Consider the following 8944-nt stretch of genomic DNA (forward strand, 5'->3'; position numbering starts at 1 on the left):
ATAAATAAATATTATCTGCTCTAGAATTCTGAGTTCAGTTCCAATAATTTCTCAAAGTTGGGTTTAATTTGGGTAAATTTGAAATATTTAGATATGAAAGATGCAAACAAGACTGTTTTGATCGCTCATTTATCAATTGAATTTTTAAGATCTAGTAACAAAACATCCCCATGACATCTTTTTCTCCTCAAAAGTAAAGCAATGATTGGAATAATAGTAAGTTGGATTATTTTTATTAAAATCGAGATATCAATAAAAGTTCATAGAAACAAGTTAACTTTGGATTTGTTTGTTTTTTTTAATTACAAAAATAGCGGTAAATACAACACGAGTCATCAATCAACACAAAACCTGAGGACGTATCTACACTGGTAAGTGAAAGTTATGTGCTATATCTATCACAACAGATTTTTTATAAATCGTATTAATGTTCACTACTGTGTAACGTATAATATAGTCTCCATGCATGCCCGTTATCTAGAAGTATAACCAACAAGATTGTATAGTGATCTTTGAAAACCATTTTATTTTACTGAGACTTGAATGTTACCGATTGTTTAAGAATTAACCACATATATCTTTCCTGATACGAGATCTTTTTACAAAGATTTAAAAAAATCGGTGGTCCTAAAAACAAACTCTTCTAACTTCCTCCTCTACGGTAAACTATAGCAAACTCATTCCTAGTTTGGGTGAATGGAACTAGGAGGGGGCGGGGTCTAGGGAAGATTCCAACTGCTACTAATTGGCTATTATGTTTATGCGGACCTTACACGGTTTAGAATTCTTGGCCCGTAGAAAATTGAACTCCTTCTAGGAGGTTACATCCTCGTCGCTGATTGGTCCTACGGCATCTGCCCGTTTGTTATTGGCCGATCGTGCTGCGAATCCCGAGCCACTATGTCAATGCGGCCCTTACCCTAAATATCGGCAACCGCTATTTCAAGTGATTTCCTCAATATATATTCTCTGAAATAAAATGGTTCATTATTGTTCCACACTGCTGCTTTGTAAAATACGAATTAAGAAATACAGTGAAAATACAATTGGATAGGAAAATAATTTAAACAAATGTATTATTTTAGGAGAAAGGGGGATGGTAGTCTCAAACTATAGGTAGCCTAGTACATTGAAATTTTTGGAAGTTGCAACACTAAAAATAAAAAAAAAAAAATGTAATTGTTTAGTAATAAAACATCTAAAATGTTTAATAATCAAACACTTAAGTATTTAACAAAGGGAATTTTTTTTTCCTGATCCCCTTCCTAGTCATTTTAACTTATGGAGGGTTCTCTACAGGGTACCACCCTATTCTTACACCAATGAAGTTTTAAAAATCAAGAAATAAAAGTAGAACCCTAAGGCTGGATTCAAACGGGCACCACTGCAGTTCCCAGTTTGCCAAGACCTGCGCTTCAACTCCCTCAGCTGTAGATGGTCAAAACCAATATTAAACATGCACAAAGTATAGCATTTTGTAAAATACCTAGAAACATTTTAAACTTGTCGAAAAAAAAAACTTCCTGGTCCCAGTGAGATACAGAACTTAGTTTCCAACTCCAAATCATCAGCTAAGAATAACAATGTTTCGTTTGTCGATATATAAGGAAGACACTATAATGTAATGCATGTGTCAAACTTATGTTCACTAATTTTGTGGTGGGTATGACAGTTGAATTAGCGGGTGTATATATATCCAGAATTTTAAGAGTCACTTCCTAATTTTTTCATAAGACATTACTACCTTCTGTAATAAATTATTTTATAATTTGAATCGTGTTCAAATTGAATTTTGATTTTTTCTTCATAACCCAATTAAGTAGACTCTCCAGTTTTGGTGATATTTCAGTTATATATCTTTTTAAGAATCAAAGATTTATTGTATTATTTAAAAATCATATATTTATTATATTATTTTCAAAATAACATTTGTTTTTGAAGCTGGTTATTATATTCTAAATTGGAATTGATTGTTATAATGAATGTGATAATACTGAAAAAGTGAAAATGTTGCAAGCATATTTAGGCAGGACAAAGTTTTTGTCAGAGTTACAAGCTAAAAAAATTGAAATCATTTATGAATAAAAGGTTAAGACTGATCGCTAATAAATAAATTAAGTAAAATAAAATAAATTCTATTAAAATTAATATAGTACTTAGAAGTATATTTAATCTCTTAGACTAAGATTTAAAAAAATAAAAAAATAAATATCTCAAAAACTACAATATTAAGGGTTTTCCTCTTCAGAATATTATTAAGGAGCATTCTTGGAAGGCAATGAAAAGCATGAAAATCCAATCAATTGAGTTTACTTTTTGAAACATTTTGATTGGTAAATTTAGAGAATGACCCATGTCAGTAACTAACCAATTCACGCATATTGTCATTCATAATCCATAAAACGATTTATTGAATAGTTGAATAGTATTCATTCAGTTGTCATCCTTTTTTCAATCAAGACAGCCATAACGAAGCCCTGCAAAATGAGGCAAACGTTGGTTAACAGTAAATAGTTTTTTTAGTATTTTGGTACTTTTAATGACCACCACCAGGACTATCTTCCTACAATCTATTCATTGAATATTCAAAAAGTTCATGTTGATTTTATAAAATAATAATGATAATATTAAAAAGTAGATTAATAAAATTATAAAATATGATCTTCTCCACGTAAAGCAAAGTTGATATAATAATAAAAAAATATATGATCAACTATTAAGGATAAAATAAAATGCTGAAAGATACTTAACACGATATAAATTAAACTGTCGAAATTTATTGACTGTATTTACAAATATCATATAATCTGTAAATTCACACTTATTTATTATATACAAATAGTAAAAATAATAATATATGACAAAGTTATTTATTTATTTAGATTATATATTATTTATACTCTATTATTATGCATAGATTATAGAATATATAAATATAGATTAGACATTAATTATATCTAAAAAGCTAGCTAGTATACTTAATTAACATATTAGGGACTGAAAACATGACAGAAATGCTGATTTTATTGCCACAACTAATAATAAAGATGAGTTACATGTTTTGCTTCAAAGAACAAATTTTGGGTAATGAAAAAGAAAGGAGAAATACGAAGATATTGGAGATGATACGTATCACAAAAAATATAAATATTTTTTATATATTATATTTTATAAATGTGATAGGATATGTGATTAATAAATCAAAATTATAAATAATAATATAGTCATATATTCTGTAACTTATATTACAATATTATTAATATACATATAATAGTAATTTGTTCTTAATAAATTAGAGATAATAAATTAAATTAAATGGATAAAAATATATAGTTACATATAAAAATAATAAAAAATAAAACTACTAGGAAAAAGAAATATATGTAAGCCATAAAATGATGTTTAATTAATCGATGAGGTAAGTATAACTTATCATATAAAGTTCTAATAGCTATTACTTTATAAGATCACATTTTTTTTTAAGCTAAGACAAACTGATTTTATTGGTTATGAATAACATAATAGGAGTAATACGATTGTTATGAATTATTGAATGAATAAGAAATTAATATGAAAAATGTGTAATGAAAAGATTAAAAAACTGGTTTATTTATTTGTAAAAATGTAATAATTAAATCCTATTTATTGTAATTTTACCAATAGTAGTTATTTGAGTTGACTTAATGTATTGTACTCCATGATAAGGGCCATAAAATGTTAAAATGTTCCAGAAAACTGGAGTTATATGAAAGACATTTTTTTTATTAAAAAATTAAAGTATTCAATAATTTAATTAATTACTAAATCAAATTATAGAGGACTTCAAACATTAGAATATATGAATTCAATGAATCAATAATTTCGAATTATGCAAAAAGAAAAATTTATAATATATTATAATTCAAAACAAACATTTTTTGTTGTTAAGTTGTGAATATTTTTATTTTATTTTAAAGCTAACTTCCTAGTTGATTCATCTTCCTAGTACCTAGCCTCTCTAGTACAGATACTTATGAGATCCCAATATGGTCATCCAGAGTGAAATTTCAAAAGTCACAGACAGAGGACTGAGTTGAATGATGGAAACATCTATCAGTCTGACAGGTACTTACTTGTAATGATATATCAAACAGGAGTATCTTGTGCAATGTTTCTTTGGATTCGCAATAAACACAAAGCTTGTTTGGCCATCATTTTGAAATTTACCAGCAAAAATTAAATGAAATGCAAATATTTAAGTAAAGTAATGCAAACGTATTTAATATTTGCTTTAAATACAGGCATGTTTGTTTCGATGAACACCTACACTAATGACTGTCAGTCGGAATGGCATATAGTCATTCAAAAGACAAACTGATGAGACTGACTTGTATTTTGGCCGACTGATGCTTGATTGCTTTAAAGATACCAAACAGTCAGATTATTTTCCAATGTATCTTTCGATTCGTAATAAACAGAGAGCTTGTCTAACTTTTACCTGTGAGAATAAAATGAAACGCAAGTAGGCAATGAAAATGAAACAGCATTCCTCCCTTCCACTTCCAATTTTGAATAATCGAATTTCAAAATTTTCTTGGTAATCCATCACTATTACTCAGCACGATCAATCAAAATATCTTCCGATTTACTGTCATTCAGATTGACATTGTAGTCGTTTCTTTGAAAATGTGGTATATTTTTATGAATATCTAATTTCCCCCCTCTCCCTTCCCATTCAATACAATTTTTTTTTACTGTCCTTTAATTTTAAAGTATTTTAGTAGCATTAGTTGCATTAATTTATTTTAGATATTTTTTAAAAAAATAGTACTTAATCATCTGTAACAATATTTAACAATACTAATATCAATATTCATATAGCAAAGGTTTAGTCTTATTTGTGATTGTCGCCATATTTGTTCGGCTGCCAAATACCTGTTGTAAGTATTTTTATCTTCTTTATTTTTATATTTAGCCTATGTTCTTCTGCCAGAGTTTAATTGTAACGTTTGTTTGGTATAAATATACCAATTGTTTGCAAAAATAGCTACACTAAATTGTGTTATATTTCTAAAATCCACCTTAAAACTGATAGTGAATGATAACCTATTCTTACTTATATTTTTAGTTGCTAATTATTTTATATTTGAAAGATATTCTGTTAATAAAGTACTAGTCATTTCTCAACTATTAATAATAATGAATATTATTGGTTTCTGAAGGTTAAGCTTTCTCAATGATAAAAGTATACCATCATTATAGTAACATTCCAAATTTAGACCCATAACTTAAATTTTCTTACTTTCAACTTGTTATTTAGGCTATTCGTTCTTTTTTTGGACTCTTATTAGTCACATCAATTATTGTGAAGTAGATGAATACTTCAAATGAACTCTGAAATGAAGTTCTTACTCTAGCTGTTATTCATTTGTTTTTATACTACAATAATAAAAAGCAGGGTTGCAAATATCTCTCTAACTGCCTAACTTTTACCTAGCCTCTCATTCGTGAAATATATTTTTGTAAGCATTGAAGAAATGATACTCATTGGAATTTGTGTTTATATTAAATTATATACATATTTCTTTAAATACTACTTTTAATTTAATGAATAATTAACCTTTATTTGAATGCATTTTTTAAGTATTTGAATGTTGAGAAGTTTTTGTAAATCGAGAATTTATGAGTAATGGGTGGTTAAGTTAATCTTAATTTTAGCCAATTTATGAGTCTTTTAGTTTTATTATTATAATCTTTATGGGTTAAATTCTAATCTCACTATATCTTAGTTGTAATTATAAAGTTGTAATTATGTTTAATTGTATTATTCTAAACTTTCATTTTTAACAGGTTACTATGAGTCTTTCACGAGTAGGTTTGTCTGTCTTGAGAGGCGTTAGACACAGGAGCTCTGGAGTTTCTGATGTGTTTTCTGGATATGCGAAAACTGCTCCAATTAAAGATAAATTTGGTATTGAGGATGCAACCCCTGTTTTTCAGAAAGGCGGATCTTTTGACAATATCATTTATGGAGCTAGCTTGATAGTGGGCCTTGTTGGTGTCGGCTTTAGTACAAAAGCATATTACGAGTTTTCATTGAAGTAAATTAAATACTTTATTATGTTACCAATTAGTCAGTGAATTAATGTACAGTCATTCCGTTATGCATTTTGAACTATTTTATGTGATACTAATAAATTAATGTATAAATGTAGTTGTTCAGTTTCTCATTTTCATTTTAAACTTTCCTGATCCTAACATTATAGCTTTAATACCTTATCAAGCATTTTTGGTATAAGTAAAAAAGTATCATTCCAAATGGCAGTTGGGCGTGTGCTCAGTTGTCTGCAGTACTTGTGATTTGTTCTATTGTTGTAGGTTAATATAAGATTTATAATTTTAAAACTATTGTATTTTATGATTATTAAAGTTGAAACACTTGTTCAAAAAGGTTGTGCAATACCTTTTTTGCTCTGAGGCCTGAATATTCATCACTTCATGTGATTGTAGCTGACAGCAGTGGCCGACCATTTTTTTTTTGTTGTTAATTAATTAGAAGCTGACTGGCATATCGGAGTAGCAGTTGTGAATTAGAACAATGTTTAGTAAAGGAGAAAAAAAATTCTAAACTCACCAGCAGATAAGGTTATGTTATCTATAGCTAAGTTGTCCTGCCCTAGATTTATTTAATGATGAATGAATCATTGACATTGACCCGGCCAGTGATATTTTTATATTAATTATAATTTTTAATTTGCTTTTAACAATTTACCTGAGGCTATTTAAAACATTCTTTTAATCTTGTATCTAAAAATAATTATACAAAGATATTAGAAATTTTCAGAGTGCTATGAGTACTCGAAAAAATTCCTTTGACTTAATGAAATTAGGGAAAACTGATAAATAAATAAAGGAAAGTTGAAGTTTTTTTAAAAATTTATTTCAGTTTTTATCGCATTTAAAATCATATTGATTTTTTCATTTAATATTGCTATTAATAGTGATTCTATTGTAATTTACGTTGGGGAAGCAAAAAGGAAACCAATTTCTATCTTATAACATATAACGCTTTGGGTTATTTTTCTGAAATGTTTTTGTATTCTATAAGATACATGGATCGTTCTGGGTTATTTTTTTAAACTTTTAGTCTGAATATTTTTTTTCTTTTTTTAATTTCTACAGTTTTCTTCATTTCGAGGAACAACAGTAAGATGTTGACTATGTTTTAAACTATTTTGGATTATTTAAATGAAGAACTTTTCTTATCAAATAAGGATAAATTGTAACCTTCCTCCCTAAAAATTTGAGGTAATATGTTTCAAGAGCTGGAGAATATAAAAGTGGGAAAAAATCAATCCATGGCTAATATCTTACCATTGAGCTTGATATATAACATGAATATAAAAATAAAATATTAATTTAATTAATGAAATATTGTTTATATTTGACTATTTATTTTGATAATGAACTAAATGATAATTTTTTGCTCTTATGAATGTAGGTAATGTATGTTTAGATTATGTTACTTCAACAAAAATTTTGTTTTTTGTTTTTTTGCCTTATGCACAAATTGATGTTTTTTAAAATCAAATTTGTATTTACCGTTAACAGGCCTTATATCACTATTTTTTGTAATGAATCAAGAACATGGAAGTATAATTATTTTTAGTTAATTTTTTTTTTGTAAAATGTATTGTATATTAATTAGTATTGTATTTCTTTAAAATAGAAAAGAAAACATTAGTTTATATTCGGTCATGTATTTATTAAAATAAATTTTAATCTGGCAAATTTGTAATCCGATTTGAATTTTAGTTTAAGATCAATGACCAATTCAAATTCAAATTTTTTGGGTTTTGCCTTTTTAAGGGTTTTAATAGATAGTAAAACAATTTTTTTTTTTTATTTTCTCAGAAAGAATAATGAAAATTTTGATCTATTAATAAAATAGTGTCAATTTCTCTTCCAGTTCCTGTTTTATTATACCTTTTTCATTTTTATTTTTTTATGATTTAAACTTTTTAGGGTGATGTACCTTATCTAAAATATGATGGTTTTTAAAAACAGACAAATACTGGATATCATCGACTTAATAACAATAATTAGGAGTAAAGATAGTTGATCATCAGCCATTAAAAAATAAAAAGAGTATGATATTCAGAACATTATATAGTACAATTTCTTGAAGTAGAGACTCTACCTCTAAATATTAAGTCGTAGAAATGAAAAAGGCATAATAATCAGCAATTTAGGGGAATATTATTTTGTTAATCAAAATTGTTCTAATGGACTTTTTTCAGTGCCAAGTCTGTGTTGACTTACAAATGTGACTGTTTTACGTTTAAGCTCAGAGTATCGGTGTATGATACTGGCTATTGCCAACTTTCTAATAATAATGTTTAATCTCATAAATTCTCATTTCTATCAACAAATAATACTTTTATCTAACTTATGTAGGTTGAATTTCAATTTCTTTAAATATTCAAACAGCATATTATTTTTTTGTTCACTTCTCTTATTTGCAGGTAACGTTTAGATATCTAATATTTATTTTATAATTTTATGTTCTATCCATTTTTGTAAATTTGTATTTTTAATAATGAACACCTATGTATAATATTTCATAAAGAAAAAGAAAAACATAAATTAATTATTTATACGATCTTTGATTTTATTATTTGCTATATATAAATTTTAAGTGTGATAGCAACAGCTCATGGTGTATTAGGTCTAAAATGAGTTTGACTGAAGGGTAAGGAAGCTCATGCACCCCTCATCCTAGCTTCTTCTCTTTTTACCTTAACAAAATCCTCCTCTAATAGTTGTGAGTATGGATATTAACCAAGTAATATGCAATCCCATTTTTTTATTTACTATTTTCAACACTTTTGTATTCGCATTAATCATTTCTGAAGCCAAGATTTGATACTTCCACAAATTTTTGGGTGCTCAAAAAATGAATTTC

The 8944-nt window shown here is 27.0% G+C and overlaps 1 long non-coding RNA gene across 1 annotated transcript; it reads left to right on the plus strand.

Moving 5' to 3' along the window:
- The first annotated feature begins 4783 nt into the window (after window positions 1-4783).
- LOC106688071 (uncharacterized) lies at window positions 4784-6193 on the plus strand. Its single transcript, XR_001344273.2, has 2 exons — window positions 4784-4919; window positions 5830-6193. It is a non-coding gene; the product is annotated as an uncharacterized lncRNA (long non-coding RNA).
- Window positions 6194-8944: the final 2751 nt, after the last annotated feature.

Source organism: Halyomorpha halys, unplaced genomic scaffold (genome assembly GCF_000696795.3).
Source record: "Halyomorpha halys isolate HHAL.00 unplaced genomic scaffold, Hhal_1.1 Scaffold1049.1, whole genome shotgun sequence".
NCBI classification, from domain to species: Eukaryota; Metazoa; Arthropoda; class Insecta; order Hemiptera; family Pentatomidae; genus Halyomorpha; species Halyomorpha halys.